The sequence below is a fragment of the Sminthopsis crassicaudata genome, chromosome 4, assembly GCF_048593235.1.
Source record: "Sminthopsis crassicaudata isolate SCR6 chromosome 4, ASM4859323v1, whole genome shotgun sequence".
NCBI classification, from domain to species: Eukaryota; Metazoa; Chordata; class Mammalia; order Dasyuromorphia; family Dasyuridae; genus Sminthopsis; species Sminthopsis crassicaudata.
The window spans coordinates 299,572,179-299,598,922 of NC_133620.1; the positions used below are offsets into that span (position 1 = coordinate 299,572,179).

The window sequence follows — 26,744 nt, forward strand, 5'->3', positions numbered from 1 at the left end:
GTGTCATGGAGTATGAAACTGCCAAGATATTTTAAGGCCTTAACTAAAGCTTGTAGCAGTTTGGCTGTAAAGTGTGTACCCCGGTCTGAATCAGTGTGTTCCACCATCTCATATCTTGAAATTATTTGTTCAAGGAGGACCTTCACTACAGTAGGGGCCGTAGCCTGACAGAGGGGAAAAGCCTCCACCCAAGAGGTCAGATGGTCCGCTATGACCAGCAGACATCTGAGACGTCCCACAGGGGGCAGTTCGGTGAAGTCCATTTGTATACTCTGAAAAGGTCTAATGCCAGGGCTTCTTCCGCTCAATGGGGCTCACTGAAGGGCCGCTCTGTTTGTCCTTCGACAGACAATGCAGCCATCCGTTACCTGAAGAGCCAATGTGTATAATCCAGGGTCGACAAACATAGTGCATATAGTATCACACTTATTCTGGACTGCCTAGGTGCAGGTATTGGATCACCTGTCTCATGACTGCTTTGGTCAGTACCTCTCTTCCACTGGGGAGAAACCAACGTCCCTTTGAACCTCCTGGGTCCCTGAAGCCTGGAGTCTCTGTTTCTCCTCCGGGGTATAGGATGGTGGAGGTAAATGTTGAGGCAGGGCCGGTATTAACACCATCATTTCCTCAGGAGTAACAGAATCTCCTTCCCCAGCTAACTTGGCTTCTTCCATCACCAAACCGTTTCCTGTAGCGAGCTGTTGTCTCTAGAAGCTGCCGGATCGCTCTCTGGGAAGAAGAGATCTGCTGTGTCTACTCAAATCTTTAAGACAGATTCTTCTTCCTGTAGTGAACCGTTGTCTCCAGGCAGTTGCTGTTAACTCTTGTCCTTAGAAGTGACTTCCCTTCCTGCAGAGAGCCCCGTCAGGCCTGATGTAATGCAGAGAGTCTTTCTCTTGAATCCTGGCTCTGAATCTCCTCCAACTCTTATCCTTCTTCAGGCCGATCTGCTCTGTGCGCCCAGTGCTGTCTCTTTTTATCCTCCCAGAGAATGGGCGTGGGATAATGCAAGGGCTTCTGGGAAGAACCACCCCAGCCAATGAGCTTGCCCCCTCTATCAAGTCAACCTGAGTTCTCACCTTGTAATTGTCCAGAAAACCTGAATTCTCACCTTGTCACCATCCAGACAACCCCAGTTCTCACCTAGTAATCCCAACATCTCCCCCTTTCTTTTGATTTAGAACATAGGACAGTCATGACCTTGAAACATAAATCCATCAATATGGGAAGTATTACAGATAATTACATAAATTACATAAGCACATAGTAACATAGTAACATAACACATGCTAGAAGTATATAACATAATCATAATCATAAATTGAAAATTTATAAATGTCCATAAGTCCATTGTCCATTATTCTCATCTTGTGTGAGGAAGTCCAATGATTCCTGCTGGTTTTTAAGTTCTTTAACAGTCTTCTTATTATCCATGCTCTTTCAGTGTCAGATGTTTCTTAGATCTTCTCCTTTATTTTGAGGTCTTTCTCTTTTTCTGTCTCTCTCTGATGGACAAGGCGAATATGACTCGTTGACACCCATCTGATTCCTTCTCCTGCTGAAGAAATACAAGCAAACCCTCTCCCCCAGGCAGTTAATCTATCTAATTACCTTCTATTTACCACTTTCTAAAGCTCTTCTCATCATCTGGCAATTACATTGGAATTGTTTGCACTGGACACAGCCCTGTTGGTTTAAAAGGCCTGTATTCTCCCCAAGTGTAATCCATTTTTGCAATCTGATTGCCTTTTGACTCACTTATCAGGCAATCCCTTTCTGCCATGTGATTGCTTTTCTGCTGATTGATTAAATCAGAGTCCTGGCCTTCTAAAGGTTCTTTGGGTGTAACATCAGCTGCCATCATGCCCCAAGTCTTTTTTGCCTGGGGCGCTGGACCTGGGCCCCTCATCCTGTTTCCCTGAAATAATCTACACTCTGATGCCCAATGGAGTCCTCTATTGCATTTTGGACATGGTGTTTTAGGTCTTCTTTCACCCTGTCTTCTCACTGTATCTCCATACCTACACTGAGCTCTTAGATGTCGAATTTTTCCACATTGAAAACATCGCCGAGTTTCTCTAGAAGTCCCTTGCCAGGAGGGACCCTGTCTTTCCACATTCATCATTGTCCGGGTGTAAAAAGCATTTGTTCCCACTGTAGCACAACGTCTTATGATCTCCTCTAAAGGAGCATCTTTGTCTAATCCCCATATAATTCTTTTGCAAATCTCATTGGCATTTTCCTTAGCCAGATGTCTGGTCATTATTTCTGTAGCTGAATTTTCTCCAATAGTTCTTTTGACAGCAGTTTGCAAACGTCCCACAAAATCTGCAAAAGGTTCATTGGGACCTTGCTGTATTTTAGTGAAAGTCTCTCCACGATCTTTCTGTCCAGGAAGGACACCCCAAGCTTTTATTGCAGCCTTAGCAATTTGCTCATATATTGTCATGGTATAATTAATCTGTTCCGAATTCTCTCCATACTGACCTTCACCAGCTAAGTGCTCAAAAGTGAATTGTGTGTTAACTCCTATTTCCAAATTGCATCTGACTTGAATTTTACATAATTCATGAAATTCCGCAAGCCATAATAAATTTTCTCCAGGTTCCAGACATGTCCTTGCTATGGATTTCCAATCATTCGGGGTTAGGACTTCATAAGACAAACCATCTAGTAACATTTTGACATAAGCTGATGTAGCCCCATAAAGGGTACAACCTTTTTTCAAATCCTTAATTTTATTCAAATCTAAAGGTGCATATCTTCTCCTTTTTTTACCTACAGAGTCAGTATTTTCAATCACAGGATATGCATGTATAAAATCACTTATATCCTGTCCTTCTCTCTTAGCTTTAACCAATGCTTTTTCTAATCTTGTCATAGGCTTAGGCTTCTTCACAGGCAATTCTGTTTGTGTTTCTGCCTCTTCCCCTCTTTCTTCCTCCATCTCTGAAGGTGGGGTTGATGCGGGCCTGTCAATAATCTGTTCTCTAGGCAGGGTTGAAGCTTCTTCAAGAGAATCATACCATAATTCCTCATTTAAATCCTCTTGCTCTAGGGAAAGATCTTGATCTTTCCTTTTTTCCTCACACTTCCTCCTCTGTTCATTTTTAGAACTTTTCCTTCTCCTACAACTTGCTTGATAGTTTAAGGCTAATTGAACTATGTTGTAGATATAAAATACTTCTGCAGAAATTGAACGAGGCCCATTTTTTGCTTGAAATTCTTTCATTTCATATCCCACTAGCTTCCATTTATCTACATCTATCTTTTCTTCCTCTAAGAACCAAGGGGATGTGCGTCTTAATGCAGCCAAGAGTTTAGCAATCTGTACCCAGGTTACAAGTAAACTCTGCTCCTCAATTATCTTGATTATACTCTCTATAGTACCACTCCTGAATGGAGCTGAGGTTGCGTCTGGGGCTGAGGTTGAGTCGGCTGAGGTCCAGGGATTGAATATAGCTAACATCTGCCCCATTTCAGCTATAAGAGATTCCTGGTTTAGCCCTTAACAAGTTAAGTTCCTTATTTATCTATTAGCACCCTCACTTAATCTTTAACAAAGTTTCCTCGTTACTCACGGTTCTGGGTCAGAGAGACTGAGATCTAGATTGGAAGCTTTTCCACTGGAATCAGGACTGTGTCTGTCCCTGTTCAGGCGCCAAACTGCAAAGGTCTGGTCTAGCTCCTCTTGTCAGGATAAGTAAAAGTCCTTGCCCCACGTGTGGACGCCAATTGTAGCGAGCTGTCGTCTCTAGAAGCTGCCGGATCGCTCTCTGGGAAGAGATCTGCTGTGTCTACTCAAATCTTTAAGACAGATTCTTCTTCCTGTAGTGAACCGTTGTCTCCAGGCAGTTGCTGTTAACTCTTGTCCTTAGAAGTGACTTCCCTTCCTGCAGAGAGCCCCGTCAGGCCTGATGTAATGCAGAGAGTCTTTCTCTTGAATCCTGGCTCTGAATCTCCTCCAACTCTTATCCTTCTTCAGGCCGATCTGCTCTGTGCGCCCAGTGCTGTCTCTTTTTATCCTCCCAGAGAATGGGCGTGGGATAATGCAAGGGCTTCTGGGAAGAACCACCCCAGCAAATGAGCTTGCCCCCTCTATCAAGTCAACCTGAGTTCTCACCTTGTAATTGTCCAGAAAACCTGAATTCTCACCTTGTCACCATCCAGACAACCCCAGTTCTCACCTAGTAATCCCAACAGTTTCCCTTGGCTTTGAAGGAATTTCCTGCTCAGTGTTTTATCACTTGAACAACAGCTAAAAATTTAGGTGTCATCAGATTAGTCAGTACCTCAGTCACCAAGGCTTCATGTGCCAGTCCCTTATGTTTGCTCTTGACCATGCCTTGTTCTTCCCAGGTGCTTCCAAAAATGTGTACCGCTCCCCAGGCATACTTGGAGTCAGTGTAGTTAGTTCCACTCCTTTCACCCGATTCTTTAATGCATGATGGAGAATAAACAATTCACAAGTCTGGGCTGACAAGTTATTAGGTAAGACTCCTGATTTAATGACCCATAACCCATCCCCATCAACAATAGCCCAAACATTGTGTCTTCTTCCCTCCACCACTCTGGAGGATCCATCTATGAACCATCAGGCCCCTGTTAGCAGTGCTCCCTGACTTTTGTTTGTAAGTCCACCACATTAAGACAATCGGGCTCTAACTGCATATCCTCTCTGGGGGAGGCAGAAAGGAAACTAGCTGGGTTTGGATTCAAATATTGCGATAATACTAAATCATCTTTTTTCTAATAAGATTGCTTCATATTTTAGTATTCTCGAATCAGTTAACCATCTTCCTGCCCTCTGATTTAAAATGGATTGAACCTGATGAGGAAAATTCACTATAAGACTTTCCCCAAATGTCAGTTTTCTGTTCTCTTCCACTAGTACAACTGTTCAGCTACTGCCTGTAAGCATGTGGGCCAACCTCTTGCCACAGGGTCTAACAATTTGACAGAAAAGCTGCAGGATATCTCTGCCCTCCTTATTTGTGCTAAAACTCCTAAGGCCACTCCTTGTTCAGTATTAATAGATGGAAGCGTTTCTTTAGAGATGGCAATATTAACACAGGGGCTGATAGTAAAGCCTTCCTCAAACTCCCAAACCTTTCCTGTGTTTCCTGTAAGATTCCATTCTATTTGATTAGGTTTTTTCTTATAAATATAAAGATTTAGATAACAATGCATATTCATTAATCTAAATCCTACAACATCCTACCAATCCCAGGAATTTCCTAAATTCCTTTTTCATCCTGGGTCTGGTCATCTGCAGCATTCCCTCAATCTGGATCGTATCCAATCTCTTCTGTAGCTCACTTATCATCAGTGTCCTAAATACTAAAGTTCCCGTTCTACATATTGGAATTTTTCTTGGGATACTTTCAACCCCTTCTGGTCCAGAAAATTAAGCAGGTCAATGGTCGTTTGTGTCTCTCTTTCTCCCAGTTATGAACAAATCATCCACATACTGTAATATTTTAATTCCCTGCTAAGAATATTCAAAGTCCCTCCAATATCCTTTGCAAGGCTTGCCCAAACAAATTGGCTGACTCTGTATACCTTTATGGGAGTACCAATTCTTGACATTCACCGCCACAATCCTTGTGTCCTAATTTTTTTCACCGTCTCTTACGTAACTACAATAGGGATATTAGATTGAGTGGAAAGCAATAATACAAAACAAAAATGAGGTTTTTTGAATTTCATTGCAGCCCTAATGACATGATTTGACTACCACTCCTCCAAATCATAAACTCTCTCTATGACATCTCTTATCTAACTTTTTATATTTAGGTCATCATTGTGTAACAATATACTCAAAATTGCTCCAGGGCCCAGGTCAGCTGTAGTGTAATGATTCTCTTTCTTTTCTGCTAAGGCCTGTCTCTCCTCTAGATCCAGAAACCCATCAATTAGGTGCAGTAATAGGGGAGTCTGGCTTCTGGAAAGAGAGATTAGATTCTTTTTTATGAATTAACTTTAACTTCCCATCTTTGTTCCAGAGTCCCAGAGAGAATCATGTAAAAATTAAGTCTGGCTTATGGTTGTGTTCTCCCAAAGAGAAGACAGAGAAAAATTTTCAAGTGTCGACTAATTCCTTGCACACAAAAACCTGTTAAAAGCCAAAAAACAAGACATAAGCAAAAATAACCCATAACAACTTTTATTTGTTATTTTATAATTAGAAATTTTTTGACAGTATACATGCATGAATAATTTATTTTTATATCATTTTCCCTTGTAATCATTTTTCCCATAACAACTTTTACATACTTTCAGGAGACTGGTATTAAAAATAGCATTTCTCATAGGAAGTCCAGAGATAGACTTACTCATTACTTATGGCAGAGCTTTGAAGGATGAAGGAGAAAACACAGAAGTTCTCTCTCTTTCTGACTAATGCAGCACCCTATCGCTCTGCCACTGTCATGGGGTCTGTCCATCTACGATTTATTGCATCATACCAAAGCTCCAGGCCCCTCAGACTAGAACCATACACATTGTGGGTGTTTCCTTGATTTAGAGACTAAGTCATTATCTTATTATTGTAGAGCCTTTCTTAGGTATTAATGAATGACAGTTCATTCAACTAAATATTGTAGTTTGGACAATGGACATTTAAAATCGGGTTTCTTTTATGAGTTCTTAGAATTATCTCTTTTGACCAATAAGGAAACTCAGATTATCTTCATATTCTTGGTCCTTCACAACAGGTCCCTAACCTCCTTTTCCAAACTTTTCCATTCCATTCTGTACTCTATGATTGTCAAACTGTCCTTTTTGTTCTCACATAGGAACTGTAACATCTGCTTTGCATTGGCTTAGAATCTCTTCTATCATCAAGTCATGCCTTCCAAAACAAAACTTTCTATCTTTCAAAGCAATCTCAATAAACTTGGGATAGAAAGTTCACTTCTTTTTTCTGTTTCTTTTCCCTCCCATGGTTTTTCCCACTTGTTCTCCTTTTTCTTTCCCAGTTCCATTCTAAATTTCAACATCCATTAATATGTATATCTGTGTGTGTGTGTGTGTGGGTATACATACATACACGCATGTAGATAGACATATGGATGGATTGATATACACAAAAACAAAAAGCCATGAAACTATCATCCAAAGTCAGCTATTTGTGCTGAGTCAAACAGGGGAGACTCCTTTTTAAAAACTCTGCTTTTAACTTTGAATATGAGCCAGGTAGCCTATATCAGATGGTGATGGCACATGCTCACTAATTGGCTTTCTTCATTGAAAATCTGAATTAATCAATAAATGAAGCAGGACTAACCCCCCATCTCCTCATTTGAAATGTGAAGTATACAAAGTGGTCTTTTAGGTGGACATTGCTCAGCCTTTCCCTAAAAAGCAGAGCACAGATTGAATTCAGTGTATATTATCTTGAAGTATTAATAAATTCCTTTTGTCTTATTTTCTGAGTTTGCTGTATTTGATTAGGACTTCAAGGCTTAATCTAGATTTCTTTCATGATTCTGGTAAGTCTAGCCAGGATATTGGGGGCGTGGCTCTTTGCCCATGTGGCTCTCTCCAAGAATCTACTCTGATTTTGCCACAAACATTTAGCTCTTTGTAAAGTGCCAGATCAGAGTAGATTAGTCTGAGAAGGAAAATGGTTAGAGATTGAAATTTCCCAAACTTTGGAAAGATAAAGACAAATAATTTTGCAACTCAACGTTCGATGTTTCCTCCTCATTTGTGCATGAAGAAATGGAAACTGCAAAGAGGTAAATGAGTATAGTTCTTCCCCAATGTTAGCTATCCTAGGAACAAAACATTAAGAGATGGAGTGAATGGAGGAAGTGAAAAAAATGTCCCTGGCAGCAACCCAGTATCAGTATGCACCCCAGTGAGGAGCAAGCTGACCCTGCAGAATGATCTTGTAGAGACAGAGCTATCCTGTACTGAATTCTACTGCTACCTTATACAATCTGAGGGTTCAGCTACAGACATTGACTTCCCGAGGCTATCTTATGGGAAGCAGAAAGCCTTGAAGACCAGTTGACTTATGACATTCCCAATTAGCATAGTTAGGACACCATTTCCATAAAAGGTGTAACCTTCCTCCTTGTTCCCCATTGTTCCCCGCCTTATGGCTTAATAACTGTGCTTGACCTTGAGTGATTTGAGTGGAAATTCATACTAAATTCCATACTTCCATAACTTTCCATTCTGCCATACTGCAGAAACTAGGCATGGACCCACACTTAACACCACATACTAAGAGAAGATCAAAATGGGTCCATGATTTAGGCAGAAAGAATGAGATCATCAATAAATTAGAGGAACATAGTATAATTTAACTCTCAGACTTGTGGAGGAGGAAGGAATTTGTGACCAAACGAGAAGTAGAGATCATTATTGAACATAAAATAGAAAATGTTGATGACATCCAACTAAAAAAGTCTTTGTACAAACAAAACTAATGCAAACAAGATTATAAGGGAAGCAAGGAACCGGGAAAACATTTTTACAGTCAAAAGTTCTGATAAAGGCCTCATCTCTAAAATGTAGAGAGAATGGACTCTAGTTTATAAGAAATCAAGCCATTCTCCAATCGATAAATGGTCAGATATGAATAGACAACTCTCAGATGAAGAAATTGAATCTATTTATAGCAATATGAAAAGAAGCTCCAAGTTATTATTCATCACAGAAATGCAAATGAAGACAATTCTGAGATACCACTATATACCTCTCAGATTGGCGAGAATGACAGGGAGAGATAATGCCCAATGTTGGAGAGGATGTGGGAAAACGGCGTCACTGATGCATTGTTGGTGGAGTTGTGAATACATCCAGCCATTCTGGAGAGCAATCTGGAATTATACCCAAAAAGTTATCAAAATGTGCATACCAGTTGACCCAGCAGTGCTACTACTGGGCTTATATCCCAAGGAAATACTAAAGAAGGAAAAGGGACCTGGATGTGCCAAAGTGTTTGTGGCGGCTTTTTTGGTAGTGACTAGAAAGTGGAAAATGAATAGATGCCCATCAATTGGAGATTGGTTGGGTGAATTATGATTCATGAATGTTATGGAATATTATTGTTGTGTAAGAAATGACCAGCAGGATGAATACAGAGAGCCTTGGAGAGACTTACATCAACTGATGCTGAGTGAAATGAGCAGAACTGGGAGATCATTATACACTTTAACAACAATACTGTAGGAGGATGTGTTCTGATGGAAGTGGATATCCTCGACAAAGAGAAGATCTAACTCAGATCCAATTGACCAATGATGGAGAGAATCCGCTACACACGGAGAAGGAACATTGGGAAATGAGTGTAAAGTGTTTGCATTTTTTTCCCCCAGGTTACTTTTACCTTCTGAATCCAATTCTTTCTTTGCAACAACAACAAAAAATTCGGTTCTGCACACATATATTGTATCTAGGATATACTATAACATATGTAATATGTATGGGAATGCCTGCCATCTAGGGGAGGTGCTGGGGGAAGGAGGGGAAAATTCGAAACAGAAGGGAGTGCAAGTGAAAATGTTGTAAAAAATGACCCATGCATATAATACTGTCAAATATATTATAATTATAAAATTAATGAAAAAAGAAAGGATTCAGCAGAATTTGGTTGCTTAGGTAAGTGAGAAGCAAAGTCACCTAAGTTGAAATGATTCAAGTAAGAGAGAAATCTACATTATACTTGGGTATATAAAATTGTTTTAGATGTCATTGTTGTGAATGTCTATATGAACACATGTGTACATATGTATGTATATATAGATGCATATGATCATTTTCTATATACATACATGGGTTCATGAATGTGTTATATCCCGAAACATATTGTGTGTACATAAAAATATATGTGCTGAACTGAAAACCTGCATGGCAGATATATAGGGGAAGAAAGGGGGAAAAAAGATAAAATTACAATTTTCTCAATATTCCTCCATCTCGCTTACATCACCAGACTTCCTGCCAGAAGGTTGGGTAAATAGCTCCTAATCATTGCTTTAGTTTCTTTGTCATGGGTGGTGAATTCCCCCCTTTCATTATTTTTTATTAAAGCTTTTTAATTTTCAAAAGATATACATTGATAATTTTTCAGCATTAACCCTTGCAAAAGCCTGTGTTCCAATTATTCCCCCTTGTCCCCACCTCTTCCTTTAGATAATAATCCAATATACATTAAATCCAATATAGGCATACATATCATGCAATTATCTTGCTGCACAAGCAAAATGAAATCAAAAAGAAACAAATGAGAAATAAAATGCAAACAACAAGGAGAGCGAGAATGCTATGTTGTGATCTGCACTCAGTTTCCACAATGCTCTCTCTGGGCATAGATGGTTCTCTTCAACACAAAGTCACTGGAAATCCTCTGAATCATCTTATTGTGAAGTGCCATGTCCATCAGAATTGATCATTGTATACTCTTGCTGTTGCCATGTACAATGATCTCCTGGTTCTATTCATTTCACTTAGCATCAGTTCATGTGACTCTCTCCAGGCTTCTCTGAAATCATCCTGCTGATGGCTTCTTATGGAACATTAATATTCCATACAATTCATATACCGTAACATATCTGGGCATTCTGTAACGAAGGGGCAGCCACTCAGTGTCCAGTTTCTTGCAAATAACAAAACATTGTTGCACATATGGGTCCCTTTCCCTCTTTTAGGATCTCTAGGACATAGAAGCCCAGAACAAACCAGGCTGAATCAAAGGGTATGCACAATTTGACAGCCCTTTGGGCATCTCTCCCAATTGCTCTCTCTGCCCTTTTATTTTCAGTGTTGGTGATTTGCTTTTTCTTTCCTTTTTCTTGTCAAATTAACCAAAGTTTTATCTGTTTTGTCGCTTTTTCCCTCTTAGCTTTACTCATTAGTTCATTTACTTATTTTGGTTAATTACTCATTTACTTAGCTTTACTCATAAGTTCATTAGTTTTCTTATTTTCACATTTATTAATCTCTCCTTGGGATTTCTAATTTGATATTTAATTGGGACTTTAATTTCTTTTCTTTTTTTTTTCCTCGCTTGCCTAGTTGCATGTCCATGTCATTGATGTCCTCTTTAATTTTTTCACATACTTATTTGAAGAGAAAAAAATTTGCTTTAAGAATTCACTATTTTGGCTGCATTATCTCATAGGTTTTCATACATTGTTTCATGATTGTCATTCTCTTGGTAGAATTATGGAATGTTTCTGTAATTTGTTGTTTCATCCACTCATTTTTTAGCATTCGATTCAACCATTCTGGAGAGCAATTTGGATCCTTGCAGAAAGGGCTATCAAACTGCACATACCTTTAGAAATGGCAATTGCCTTACAGGGTCTGTATTCCAAAAAAATTATAGGGGAGGGAAAAGGACCCTGTGCCAAGTTGTTTGTAATTGTTCTTTTTATGATAGAAACTGGAAATTTGGTAGATGCCCATCAATTGGAGAATGGCTGAACAAGATGTGACGGTATATGAAGGTTATCATTATATGAATGACGGTATATGAATGTTAGCATTATATAAGAAATCATGAACAAGCTCATTTTAGAAAGGCCTGGAAAGACTCACACAAACTGATGCTGTGTGGAACAATCAGAAGGAAGAATACTTTGTACAAAATAACAGCAAGAATTTGTATTGACCAGCTAGGAAAAAATTGCTTCTTCTCAGTGCTTTGGTGAACCAAGGAATCCCAATAGACTTTGAACTGCAAATGCCATCCGCATTCACAAAAAGAACTACAGAAAAAGAATGTAAAACACCATATGCTATGTTTTTCTTTCACTCTCTCTCTCTCTCTCATGATTATTCCCTTTTGCTCTGATTTGTCTTTCCCAACATGATTCATAAAAGCAATGCTTTTTAAAAGTAAATTTACTAAACACTACAAAAATTTAAAATTAAAATTTTATTCAATATTTAATGTATAATACAGGACAGCCAATAACTATGCTGTTTAGGGCATCCAATGAGCCAGAGACCTGGGGACCAAGTCTGACTGAAACTACATGTACAATTAGTAATTATTGATTCTCAATATATCATCTTTGTGGACAGGACACCCTGGACTGGTGTTCGCAATTTTCCTTTATAGTTGGCTGAGCCTTTTCCTGGGACCTTTGGCTGGAGTGCCTAAAGCCTGTGGCAGGCAGGTGCTGCAGCCTGAGGGAAGAGGGGGCTAGGAGGGGTGGGGTGGTCATTGGTCAGCCCAGAGACCGGCTTCTTCCAGGGGTCGGGATTGCCAAGGCCGGCCTAGCTGCTGGCATCACAGTGAATCCTGGAGGTTTATGTTGGGCATCTGTTCCCTCAGGTTTTCAAGGGAAATGGGGGGAGATCAATTGGGGAAGAGGAGTACCCTGACCCATCTGTGGAGCATTCTTGCCAGGTGGTGGAACCACATCTGCAGAGGTCACACATTCAGACTGGATGTTGAGGGTGATTGGTGTCTTTTGGGGGGGGAGCGTCTCTTTGCAAAGATGGCACAATGCCTTCCATTCGCCCTGTTGGTATTCTTCTAGGTGTTGGGGTGAAGTCTCTGGAGGGCACACATTCATCCTAGGACGGGTTAAGGTGGGTCAGCTTGTCTGTTTTTTGTTTTTGTTTTTGTTTTTGTTTTTGTTTTGTTTTGTTTTGTTTTACCCAATATGTGATGATGAGTTGAGGTCGATTGAAGAGGAACGCCTTTGACCCACTGGTGGAAGCTTCTGCCAGGCAGTGGGACCGATTCTGTGGAGGGTAGACATTTAGACTGGTGGTTGAGTTAATTTAGTTTTCTTTTCCACACCATGGGCTATGTGGGGAGGTCAACTCGGGGTGAGGTCCTCCAGGGCCCGTTGGCAGAGCCTTCTGCCAAGTGGTACGTCCAAGTCTGTGGATGAAGGAGGCAACATATGAGCAAAGGGGAAGGAATTAAGAAACAGAGAAGGATGTGGGTGGCAAAAATAGGAAGAATACTTTGTAGGAAATAACAGCAAGAATTTGTGACAGATAGGAGAGAATTGGTTCTTCCTAGCGCTTTAGTGATCCAAAGCAATCCTAATAAGACTTGACAGAAAATGCCCTCTGAATTAAAAAAAAAAAGAGAAGAAAATGTAACACACCATGTACTTTGTTCACTTTTTCTCTCTCCCTCTCTCTTCCATGGTTATTACATTTGCTTTGTTTTTTTCTCTCCAAACACGATTCTGAAAGCAAAATGTATTCTAAATTAATACATTTATTAACCCCCCCCATCAAATGAAAATTCTATTTTATTGTCCAAATAATAGGACTTTCAAGGTAGGAGAACAATATAGGACAATATACGACAACAACAGGAAGGTCATATTTGTGCCAAAATGTTTGTGGCAGCCCTTTTTCTAGTGGCCAGAGACTGGAAATGGAATGGATGTCCAAGATTCGGAGAATGGTTGGGTAAATTATGGTTTGTGAATATTATGGAATATTATGATTCTGTAAGAAATGACCAGCAGGAAGAATACAGAGAGGCTTGGAAAGACTTACAGGAACTGATGCTAAGTGAAATGAGCACAACCACTAGCTCATTATATACTTCAACAACAATACTTAGGAGGATGTATTCTGATGGACGTGGATATCTTGACAAAGAGAAGATCTCATTCAGTTCCACTTCATCCATGATGGACAGAATCGGCTATACCCAGAGAAGGAACACGGGGAAATGAGTGTGACCTATTTTCATTTCTTGTTTTTCTTCCCAGGTTATTTTTACCTTCTGAATCCAATTCTTCTTGTGCAACAAGAGAACTGTACGGTTCTGCAATATACTATAACATAGTAAACCTGTATAAACCTGCCTGCCTTGTAGGGGAGGGGGTGGAGAGAGGGAAGGCAAAAGTCAGAACAGAAGTGAGTGCTAGGAATAATGTTGTAAAGAAATTACCCAACAATCGCAAGGCCAATACTTTTGGCCACCAATACCCTTGGCAACCAATCAACCAGAGAGCCAGAGGGTCAGAGAACCAGAGACTCAGGGACCAAGGCTGGCTTTATCTGGCTTTATCTTTAAAAAATAATTAAAACTTTCTGTTTATTAAACATATGCTTGGGTAATTTTTCAACAAAGTGTTATGTACCAAATTATCCCCTTTCCCCCCCCACTCCTTCCCTTAGGTGGCAGGTACTCTAATACATGTTGAAAAGCTTAAAATATATATAGTTAAACAGTTAGCTTGTTGTACAAGAAAAAATCAGACTCAGAAGGAGAAAAACCCGAAAGACAACAAAATGCAAGCAAACAGAAAGAGTAAGAATGCTATGTTATGGTCCACACTCAGTTCCCATGGTCCTCTCTGTGGGGGTAGATGGCTCTCTACATCACTGAAAAATTTTAATTGGTTTGAATCATAATCATTGTTGAAGAGAGATTCTATCCAACAGAATTGATCATCCTCTAGTCCTGTGGCATGTTATAATGATCTCCTGGTTCTGCTCTTTTCACTTAGCTTAGTCTCTCCAGGCCTCTCTGAAATAAATTATTCAGCCACTCTCCAAATCATTGGCATCCATTCAGTTTCCAGTTTCTTGCCACTACAAAAAGGGCTGCCACAAACATTTTTGCACATGTGGGGTCTCTTTTCCTCTGCTGAGATCTCTTTGGGATATAAACACAGTAGAAACACTGCTAGGTCAAAGGGTATGCAGTTTGATAACTTTTTGAGCATAGTTCCAAACTGCTCTTCAGAATATTTGGATGTGTTCACTATTCCACCAGCAATGCATCCGCATCCCAGTTTTCCCACATCCCCTCCAACATTCATCATTATCATTTCTTGTCAATCTGACAGCTGTATAGGGGTAGCTCAGAATTTCTCTTTATTTGCATTTCTCTGTTCCAAGTGATTTGGAGCATCTTTTCATATGACTACAAATCGTTTCAATATCTTCATCTGAAAAATGTCTGTCCATATCCTTTCACATTTATCAATTGGAGAATGGCTTAACTTCTTATGAAGTTGAATCCATTCTCTATATATTTGAGAAATGAGGCGTTTATCAGATCCTTTGAACGTAAAAATGTTTTCCCCATTTATTGCTTCTTTTCTAATCTTGTCCACATTTGTTTTGTTTGTACAAAAACTTTTTAACTTAATCTAATGAAAATTATTTGTTTTGTGATCAATAATGATTTCTAGTTCTTCTTTGCTCATAAATTCCTTCCTCGTGCACAGTACTGAGAGGTAAATTCTCCTATGCTCTTCCAAATTTGTTTATTATATCATTCTTATTTCCAGATCATGAACCCATTTGGACCTTAACTTGGTATATGGTGTTAGGTGTGGGTCAATGAAGAGTTTCTGCCATCCTCGTTTTCCATTTTCCTAGCAGTTTTTGTCAAATAGTGAATTCTTATCCCAAATGCTGGGGTCAAACACTAGATTGCTATAGTAATTGACTATTTTGTTCTGTGAATCTAACTTATTCCACTGATCAATGGATCTTTTTCCTATCTAGTACCAAATGGTTTTGATGGTCTAGCTGTACCAGATCTCTGTCAAACACTACATTGCTATAGTCATTAACTATTTTGTCCTATAAACTTTACCTATTCCATTGATCACTGCTCTTTTTCCTATCTAGCACCAAATGGTTTGGATGGCCTAGCTGTATGACATCTAAAGCTACATTATAAAGCAGAGGTCACCTTCATTTTTTTTAAATAAATTCCTTTAAAATTCTTGACCTTTTGCTCTTACAGATGAATTTTGTTAATTTTTTTTTGGGGGGGGTCAGTAAAATAGTTTGAGAGTTTGGTATAGTGCTAAATAAAATAGGTGTATTTGGGGACCCAGTCTTGGGTAGTTTTGTCATCTTTATTATTTTTGCTGCCCCTATCCAATAGCATTATATATTTTTCCAATTGGTTAGATCAGTTTTGTAGTACTGTTCATATAGTTCCTGACTGTCTTTTGGCAGATAAGATTTTCAGATAAATGGAATTTATCTTTGTATCTCCCATTGTTGGATTTTATCAGTGATGTATAAAAGTGCTGATGATTTATGTGGATTTATTTTGTATCCTGCAACATTGCTATAGTGGTGGAATATTTCTAATAGCTTTATACTAGATTCTCTAGAGTTCTCTATATCATCATATCATCTGCAAAGAGTGATCATTTGGTTTCCTCATTAAATAACCTCTGTCCTCTCTTATTGCCAAAGCTAGCATTTTGAATACAATATTAAATAGTAATGGTGATAGAGGGGGAAAACTTGTTTCACCCCTGATGTTACTGGGAATGGTACCAGTTTATCCTCATTACATATGAGGCTTGCTGATGGTTTTAAATCGATGCTACTGACTATTTTTAGGAAATGTCCAATTATTCCTGTGCTCTCAAGTGTTTTTATGAGGAATGGATGTTAGATTTTATTATCTGTTGCGATAATCATATGGTTTTAATTTGGTTTTTGCTATTGTCAATCATGGTTCCTAATATTGAACCAGACCTATATTCAGGTATAAAATCCTACTTGGTCATAGTATATTATCCTGGGAATTAATGTCTCATATTTGACTTAAGATTTTTGCATCAATATTCATTAGATAGAGTGGTCTATATTTTTTTTTTCTGTTTTCGTCCTCCCTAGTTGAGGTATCAGTACTATGGCTGTGTCATCAAAGAATTTTGGTAGGAGTCCTTCATTGCCTAGTTTTCAAATACTTTAGTATTGGAGTTGTATTCTTGAAAATCCATCTGGTCCTGGGATTTTGCGTAGAGAGTTGATTAACAGCTTGTTCTATTTCTCTTTCTAAAATGCCATTATTTAAGTAACTTATTTACTCTTCTGTTAATCTGGGCATTCTATATTTTTGGACATATTTCTCCTTTGCGCTTTTGGGCAAAATAACTACTAATTATCACTCTAATTGTCTCTTCATTGGTGGAAAGTTTTTTTCATCTTTGACACTAAAAATAATCAAAGTAACTAAAGGTCAATTTTTTTTCATAAAACCAACTCTTAGTTTTATTTATCTCTTTTATTTTTTACACTTTCAAATTTGGTATTTGGAGTTTTCTTTTTTGAATTAATTTTATAATTAAGGTTTTTTTTGGCAGTACATATGCATAGGTAATTTTTTTACTACATTATTCCTTGTACTCCCTCTATTCAGAATTTTTCCCCTCCTTCCCTCCATCCCCTCCCTTACATCTCAGGCAGTCCCATACATATTAAATATCTTACAGTATATCCCAGGTACAATATATATGTGCAGAACCGAATTTTGTTGTCGTTGTTGTTGTTGTTGCAAAGGAAGAATTGTATTCAGAAGGTAAAAATAATCTGAGAAGAAAAACAACAACAACAACAACAACAACAACAAAAATGCTTATAGTTTACACTCATTTCCCAATGTTCCTTTTCAGGGTGTAGCTGATTCTGTCCAATTATTTAAATCTGATTTTGTTTTTTTTTTTAAACTTTTTTTATTATATATTTTTGTAATATTATCCCTTGTATTCATTTTTCCAAATTATCCCCCCTCCCTCTAGTCTCTCCCCCCGATGACAGACAATCCCATACATTTTACATGTGTTACAATATAACCTAGATACAATACATGTGTGTAAATACCATTTTCTTGTTGCACAATAAGCATTAGATTCTGAAGGTACATGTAACCTGGGCAGACAGATATTAGTGCTAACAATTTACATTCATTTCCCAGTGTTTCTTCTCTGGGTGTAGCTACCTCTGTCCATCATTGATCAACTGGAAGTGAGTTGGATCTTCTTTATGTTGAAGATTTCCACTTCCATCAGAATACATCCTCATACAGTATTGTTGTTGAAGTGTATAATGATCTTCTGGTTCTGCTCATTTCACTCAGCATCAGTTGATGTAAGTCTCTCCAAGCCTCTCTGTATTCCTCCTGCTGGTCATTTCTTACAGAGCAATAATATTCCATAACCTTCCTATACCATAATTTGCCCAACCATTCTCCAACTGATGGACATCCATTCATCTTCCAGTTTCTATCTACAACAAAAAGAGCTGCCACAAACATTTTGGCACATATAGGTCTCTTTCCGCTCTTTAGTATTTCTTTGGGATATAAGCCCAGTAGTAGCACTGCTGGGTCAAAGGGTATGCACAGTTTGATAACTTTTGGGGCATAGTTCCAAATTGCTCTCCAGAATGGCTGGATTCTTTCACAACTCCACCAGCAATGTATTAGTGTCCCAGTTTTCCCACGTCCCCTCCAACATTCATCATTATTTGTTCCTGTCATCTTAGCTAATCTGACAGGTGTGTAGTGGTATCTCAGATTTGTCTTCATTTGCATTTCCCTGATCAGTAGTGATTTGGAACACTCTTTCATATGAGTGCATATAGTTTCAATTTCTTCTTCTGAGAATTGTCTGTTCATATCCTTTGACCATTGATCAATTGGAGAATGGTTCATTTTCTTATAAATTAGGTTCAGTTCTCTATATATTTTGAAAATGAGACCTTTGTCAGAAGCTTTGCTTTTAAAAATATTTTCCCAATTTGTTACTTCCCCTCTAATCTTGTTTACATTAGTATTGTTTATACAGAAAACTTTTTAGATTGATGTAATCAAAATCTTCTATTTTGTGATCAATAATGATCTCTAGTTCTCCTCTGGTCATAAATTCCTTGCTCCTCCACAAGTCTGAGAGGTAGACTATCCTCTGTTCCTCTAATCTATTTATTATCTCATTCTTTATGCCTAAATCATGGACCCATTTTGATCTTATCTTGGTATATGGTGTTAAGTGTGAATCCATATCTAATTTCTGCCATATTAATTTCCAGTTTTCCCAACAGTTTTTTCCAAATAATGAATTTTTATCCCTAATGTTGGTATCTTTGGGTTTGTCAAAGATTAGATTGCTATAGATGTCCCCTTCTTTGTCCTTTGTATCTAATCTGTTCCACTGATCTACCGGTCTATTTCTTAGCCAATACCAAATGGTTTTGGTGACTGCTGCTATATAATATAGCTTTAGATCAGGTACACTTAGACCACCTTCCTCTGAGTTTTTTTTCATTAGTTCCCTTGCAATTCTCGACCTTTTATTCTTCCATATGAATTTTGTTGTTATTTTTTCTTTTTCTAGGTCATTGAAATAGTTTCTTGTGAATCTGATTGGTATAGCACTAAATAAATAGATTAGTTTGGGGAGTATTGTCATCTTTATGATATCCGCTCGGCCTATCCAAGAGCACTGAATGTCTTTCCAATTATTTAAATATGACTATTTTTGTGGCAAGTGTATTGTAATTTTTCTCATATAATTCCTGACTATTCTTTGGTAGATGCATTCCCAAATATTTTATACACTCAACATTTGTTTGAAATGGAATTTCTCTGTGTATTTCTTGCTGTTGCATTTTGTTGGTGGTATATAAAAATGCTGAGGATTTATGTGGATTTATTTTGTATACTGCAACTTTGCTAAAGTTCGGAATTATTTGTAATAGCTTTTTAGCAGAGTCTTTGGGGTTCTCTAAGTATACCATCATGTCATCTGCAAAGAGTGATAATTTGATTTTCTCACGTCCTACTCTAATTCCTTGAATCTCTTTCTTGGCTCTTATTGCTGAGGCTAGCGTTTCTAGTACTATATTGAATAGGAATGGGGATAGTGGGCAACCTTGTTTCACTCCTGATCTTACAGGGAAAGGTTCCAGTTTATCGCCATTGCATATGATGGTTACTGACGGTTGTAAATATATGCTCCTTATTATTTTAAGGAATAGTCCATTTATTCCTATACTCTCAAGTGTTTTTAATAGGAATGGAAGTTGGATTTTATCAAATGCTGTTTCTGCATCTGTTGAGATGATCATATGGTTTTTTATTAATTTGATTATTAATATGGTCAATTATACCAATAGTTTTCCTAATATTAAACCAGCCCTGCATTCCTGGAATAAATCCTACTTGATCATAGTGTATTATCCTGGGGATGATTTTCAATATTCATTAAGGAGATTGGTCTATAGTTTTCTTTCTCAGTTTTCAATCTACCTGGTTTAGGTATCAGTAGCGTGCCTGTGTCATAAAAGGAATTTGGTAGGACTCCTTCCATCCCTATTTTTTCCAATAGTTTATATAGCATTGGAGTTAGGTGTTCTTTAAATGTTTGGTAGAATTCACATGTAAATCCATCTGGTCCTGGGGATTTTTTCTTAGGGAGTTGCTTAATAGCTTGTTCTATTTCTTTTTCTGAAATGGGACTATTTAGACTACATCCTTCTTCCTCAGTTAATCTGGGCAAGCTATATTTTTGAAGGTATTCTTCCATTTCGTTTAAGTTATCGAATTTATTGGTTCATAAAGTTGAGCAAAGTTCTAATTTCCTCTTCAATAGTGGTGAGTTCTCCCTTTTCATTTTCAAGACTAACAATTTACTTTTACTCTTTCCTTTTTTTGAATCAGATTTACTAAGGGTTTGTCTATTTTGTTGGTTTTTTCAACGAACCTACTCTTAGTTTTATTTTAATTAATTCAATCGTTTTTTTACTTTCAATTTTATTAATCTCACCTTTTCTTTTTAGAATTTCAAGTTTCGTGTGGGGGGGATTTTAATTTGTTCCTTTGCTAGCAATTTTAGTTGTAAGCCCAATTCGTTGACCCTCTCTTTCTCTATTTTATGCAAGTAGGCCTCTAGAGATATAAAACTTACCCTCATTGGCTGTATCCCACATATTTTGGTATGATGTCTCATGATTGTCATTTTCTTGGGGGAAGTTATGAATTATGTCTATGATTTGCTCTTTTACCCAGTCATTCTTTAATATGAGATTATTTCGTTTCCAATTAAGTTTTGGTCTATTTTCCCCTGGCTTTTTATTAAATGTATTAGATTAGATTAGAAGAGAAGTAACAAATTGGGAAAAAAATTTTTACAGTTAAAGGTTCTGATAAAGGCCTCATCTCCAAAACAGACAGAGAATTGACTTTAATTTATAAGAAATCAAGCCATTCTCCAATTGATAAATGGTCAAAGGATATGAACAGACAAGTTTCAGATGATGAAATTAAAACTATTTCTACTCATATGAAAGAGTGTTCCAAATCACTATTGATGAGGAAATGCAAATTAAGACAACTCTGAGATACCACTACACACCTGTCAGATTGGCTAAGATGACAGGAACAAATAATGATGAATGTTGGAGGGGCTGTGGGAAAACTGGGACTCTGATGCATTGTTGGTGGAGTTGTGAAAGAATCCAACTATTCTGGAGAGCAATCTGGAATTATGTCCAAAAAGTTATCAAAATGTGCATATCCTTTGACCCGGCAGTGCTACTACTGGGCTTATATCCCAAAGAAATACTAAAGAAGGGAAAGGGACCTGGATGTGCCAAAATGTTTGTGGCAGCCCTTTTTGTAGAGGCTAGAAATTGGAAAATGAATGGATGCCCATCAATTGGAGAATGGTTGGGTAAATTATGGTATATGAATGTTATGGAATCTTATTGTTCTATAAGAAATGACCAAAAAGGAGGAATACAGAGAGGCTTGGAGAGACTTACATCAACTGATGCTGAGTGAAACGAGCAGAATGAGGAGATCATTATACACTTCAACAATGATACTGTATCAAGATGTATTTTGATCGAAGTGGATATCCTTCAACATAGAGAAGAGCTAATTGAATTCCAATTGATCAATGATGGAGTTTTCAATTTGTTCTTTTTCTAGTTTTTAGTTGCAAGCCCAATTCACTAATCATCTCTTTCTCTATTTTATACAAGCAAGCATCTAGAGAGACAAATTTCCTTTTTATTACTGCTTTGGCTGTATCCCACAAATTTTGGTATGTTGTCTCACTGCTGTCATTCTCTTGGGTGAAATTGTTGATTGCGTCTAAGATTTGCTTTTTCATCCATTCACTTGATAGGATGAGATTATTTCGTTTGCTATAATTTGTTTGCCTTTCTCCTGGCCTTTTATTGAATAAAATTTTTATGGCATCATGATCTGAAAAGAAATTTGCATTTACTCTTTCTGCCTTTCTGTGTTCGTTTTGATGTTTTTAATGTCCTAATATATAATGAATTTTAGTTTAGGTTTCATAAACTGCAGAGAAGAAAGGAAGAAAAGTTTCCTCTTTTTCCAGTAAAATCCCCTTCCCACCTCTAGATTTTTTTGTTTTATTTTGTTTTGTTTTTATATTGGAATAGTAGTAATATGGAATTATACATGCACTCATTTTGTCTCCATTCAATTTTCTCAAAAGATCTATCGTACCTAACTTTTCTAGTATTCTATTTATCTCTTTAACTTCTTATTTTGTGGTTGATTTATCTAGTTCTGAGAGAGCAAGGTTGAGATTTCCCACATTATAGTTTTGCTGTCTATTTCTTCTTGCAGTTCTCTTAATTTCTCTTATAGGAATTTAAATGGTATACTGCTTGGTATATACATACATATATATATATATATATATATATATATATATACATATATGTTTAGTATTGGTATTGCTTCATCATCTATGGTACCCTTTAGCAAGATATAGTGCCCTTCCTTATTCCTTTTAATTAGATATATTTTTCCTTTTACTTGATATGAAGTCAGCATGGTTACCCCTGCTTTTTTGTACTTCACCTGAAGCATAATAGATTCTGCTCTAGCCTTTTACTGTTCCTCTGTATGTATCATTCTGCTTTAAATGTGTTTCTTTTAAACAATGTATTGTAGGATCCAGTCTGCTAGCCACTTACCTTTTATTGAGAGAGTTCACCCCATTCACATTTATGGTTAAAACTATTTCCTTGCCATCTTATTCCCCAAATTATACTTTTCTCTTTCCTTTTCCCCTTTCCCTCCTTCCCCAGTATTTTTCTTATGAGCACCACTTGCCTCAGCCAGCCCTCTTCCTTTAGAGTCCCTCCCCCTGTCTTCTACCTTTCCCTTAGTATTTCTGTTTCCCTTTCTATTTAGTTTCCCCCTTTCCCTTTTTGCTTTTCCCCTACCCCACTTTGCTGTAAGGTGAGAGAAGTTTCTCGGGGAAACCAAATATTTCTAATATTTTCTCTTTGAGCCAAATCTGACCAGAGTAAGATTCACACAATATTCATCCCCTCCCCGGCTTTCCCTCAATTATAATAGGTTTTCTTGCCTCTTCTTGAAATGTAATTTCCCTCATTTTCCCTCCACTTTCCTCTTTTTCCAGTATAATGCCCTTCCCAACTCTAGTTTTTTTTTTTTAATATTGGAACACTAATATGAAATTATACATGCACTCTCTATGTATACACATAACAGAATTATACTTCTCAAGTGCTGTTTACCTTTTTATGCTTCTCCTGATTTCAATATTTGGAGTTCAAATTTCTTGTTTAGCTTTGGTCTTTTCATCCGCAATGAAAGTAAGTCACCTATTTCACTGAATTTGCATCTTCTTCCCTGAAAGAAAATGTTCAGTTTAGAGGAGTAATTTATTCTTGGCTGCATTCCAAGTTCCTTTACCTTTCAGAATATCAGATTCCAGGTCCTTCTATCCTTTAAGGGGGAAGCTTTGAGGTCCTGGGTATAATCCTTATTGTGGTTCTTTGGTATTTTAATTTTGTTTTTTTTTTTCCCCGGCTGTTTGTGTTATTTTTTCCTGATCGTTCTAAAATGTAGCCAGGAGATTCCTTGGAGTTTTCCTTTGGGGGTCTGTTTCAGGAGATGTTTGGTGAATTCTTTCATTTTACCTTCTGATTCTGATTTCCTGAAAAATAGTGTCTGGGCTCTTTATCTATCATGGTTTTCAGAAAGTCCAATAATCTTAGACTCTCTCTCCAAGATTTATTTTTCCAGGTCAATTACTTTGACAATTAGTAAAAAATGTTTGAAATCTGTTCTTTTTTTCCAGAAAAGCTATTCCAAGTCAAAGTTCTTACTGTTTTTTTATTCATTTTGTTTTTGAAAGTTGAGATCTGCAATGATGGACAGAAACAACTACACCCAGAGAAGGAACACTGGGAATTGTATGTAAACTGTTAGCACTACTGTCTATGTACCCTGGTTACTTATACCTTCGGGATCTAATACTTAATGTGCAACAAGAAAATGGTATTTACACAAATATATTGCATCTAGGTTATACTATAACATATGTAAAATGTATGGGATTGCCTGTCATCAAGGGGAAGGAGTAGAGGGAGGGAGGGGATAATTTGGAAAAATGAATACAAGGGATAATGTTTAAAAAAAATTACTCATGCATATATACTGTCAAAAAATTATAAATAAAATTTAAAAAAAAAGAAAGTTGAGATCTGTTTAACCAGTAAGGGGGGGTTTGTCCAAACTTCCTCTGCAAGTGTCAGCAGCTGCACAGGATCAGTATTTCCTAACTGCTGGGTACTGTGTGGGCATGGCCTGGTGGCATGAGATTCTGTCATTTGGGGATTCACTATTTACCTTTGGGGAGGACTTGTTTTTTGACTTCTCTTCTGAAGTACTGGGCTTCCAGGAAACCTGTGTCTTCTCTTCCATCTTGGCTCTGCCCCACAAACTGTGGTTTCTTCAATTGGGAGATGGGCAGGGTGAGTGTCTTGTCTCTGAGGCCTTTGTTGGATTTTTTGTGGGAATAGCAGGCAGGGGAGGGTAAAGGAAGCTAGAGAGAGGAGGGGGGGCTCCCTGTTTCCCCTGGCATTGCAGGGCAGACAATGAATTTGGATCCTGGCTCTCTATGGAGCCAAGATGTTTGTCTTTGTCCAGTGGCAAGATTTTGCCAGAAGGCCTGCTTAAGAAGTGTGTCTTGGCCCTTTTGCAGAAACTTCTTCTCTCCAGAGGAGCCAGATGCTTCAAGGGGGCTCTCTTTCCCGGACTGGCTGCCCTGGATTTTGTTGCGTCCTGCTCCCATATGGGCACAATCTGGTTTGATGGGATGCCCATGGCAGACTTCGCCCCTTGGCAGAAGCAGTTGTTATTGAGGGACGTTAACTCTTGGGTAGGACTGTTTTCCCTAGTGTTTGGTGGATCCCGTTCCACCATAGGGGGCATTCCCCTAGGGCATAAGGGTCCCTGTGGGGAGGGGCTTCGGCCATCTGATGGTGGGGCCAAGTCTGTGGATGAAAAAGGCAAAATATGAGCAAAGGGGAAGGAATCAGAAGACAAGAGGGAGGCTGGCAAAGACAGCAGCAGTACAGGGAGCAGAGATGGACACAGATACCTGGCCTTTGGCTTTCAGCTGGACCCTTCTCCAACTGGCTGTTGCTTGTGCTGTCCCACCTTTCTCACTTAGGGAAGCCCAAGGGACAACTTCCTTACTTTTGTCAGGGGTAGAAAATCCTTTCCAAAAATGACTACTCTGAGATCCCTCATAGAAAAGCACAATTATTAGAATCTGGAGAAGCGGACCCCATCCTGGTGTGTGAGCCAGATTTAGAACAGGACAGAGCTGCTCCCTTGAAAATGTTCACAACCTTTATACATTTCAGATAAAGAACCTCCAAAATCCCACCCTCCACAGGTTGTGATTGGTCATGCAAATATGCTCCTTCCCCCCCCCCCCCAATTGGTCAGTGGAATGCAGCCAAGGAGGTTATTTCCAGTCTCTTCTTCTTTGGACAATGGAAGGCAGCCTAGGCCTTCATGTGAATGGGGCCTATAGGTCTGGTTTACATTAGCTAGCAGTCTCTGATCAATATGTGCTTAGTCTGTAACTTCTTCACCATATCTTACTCCTCACACTTTCAGTTTTCCTAGTCAACCACTGATTGGTGCAGATTTATTTCCATGGAGACTGGGAGGTACCCCAGGCTTTTGTATCTCACCACAGTAGAAAATCAATGTTTTTTGTTATTCTTTCTCCTAAACTCTGTGCACTCTGGCTTCTCTCCTCCTCATTCAGATGAGTTTTACTCATTGAAATGCAGTGACTGATAACTTCTGTAGTGCAAAAGCTGAAAGAGCCCTGTCTAATTCTCCTCCTTCAGCATCTCTCTGGCAGCATTTTTGGGAGTGACTGCCTTTTCTTCTCCCTCTCTTTTCAGAGTTTTCCAGATTCTGCCATCTCTGGGTTTTTTACTGACTTGTGTGTCCTGCTTGGCTCTTTGACTGGATCTTTATTCATGTCATGGACCCGGGGAGGACCCCTTTATGCCTGTGTCACCAGTCATCTATGTCCTGGAAACTGATGAGACCCAATTGTCATCTCTAAGCAAAACACTCCCAGCTATGTTGATGGGGCTGGAGTCTACCTCCTCAGCTGTGCTCCCCAATTCCCATATAATTCTGTTGCCCATGTTGAATCTGAGCCAATTTGCAGCTGAAAATCCATGTGTCCAAAGCACATTGCATAATCTTGGTCCCCCAAACTCTCCCCTTGTCTGAAATTCTCTACTCCGGGCACCCAGCTTTGCAGGATCAGTCATCCCCTACCCTTTTCTCTTACTTTGCCCACATTTCATCCATTAGGTTCTGCAAGTTCTAAGCCCTTCCTCTACGACTCTCCAACCCCAGAGGCTTGCTTTCCTTTAGTCTCCTTGCCATCAACCTCATGACCCTGTACACCTCTTTCCCACAGGACTCCAGCTGTTCTATTAGGATTATGCATTCTCATGTGACTGTCTCTGTACTCTGTATTGATCTGGTATGTTCTAGTTTAGGTTTTTTGTATTTGTGAAGCTTTTGTATCTTGAACAAGTATTGCTAATTGCTGGTTGACTGATTCTCACCAATAGGGACGATTCTATATCTTTTCCCCATAACGCTTCAGATGTTTCCTGGGGGAAAAAGGAGTCAAGAAATAAGT

The 26,744-nt window shown here is 38.4% G+C and overlaps 1 long non-coding RNA gene across 1 annotated transcript in view; it reads right to left on the minus strand.

Annotated features, from left to right (window-relative positions):
• Positions 1 to 12,573: 12,573 nt before the first annotated feature.
• Positions 12,574 to 26,744, minus strand: part of LOC141541297 (uncharacterized) — a 44,993-nt gene continuing 30,822 nt past the window's right edge. The window contains exons 2-4 of the long non-coding RNA XR_012481732.1: positions 24,407 to 25,053; positions 23,290 to 23,404; positions 12,574 to 12,856 (exon numbers count right to left, since the gene is read on the minus strand). This is a non-coding gene — a long non-coding RNA (uncharacterized LOC141541297). The remainder of the gene's footprint in view (positions 12,857 to 23,289; positions 23,405 to 24,406; positions 25,054 to 26,744) is intronic.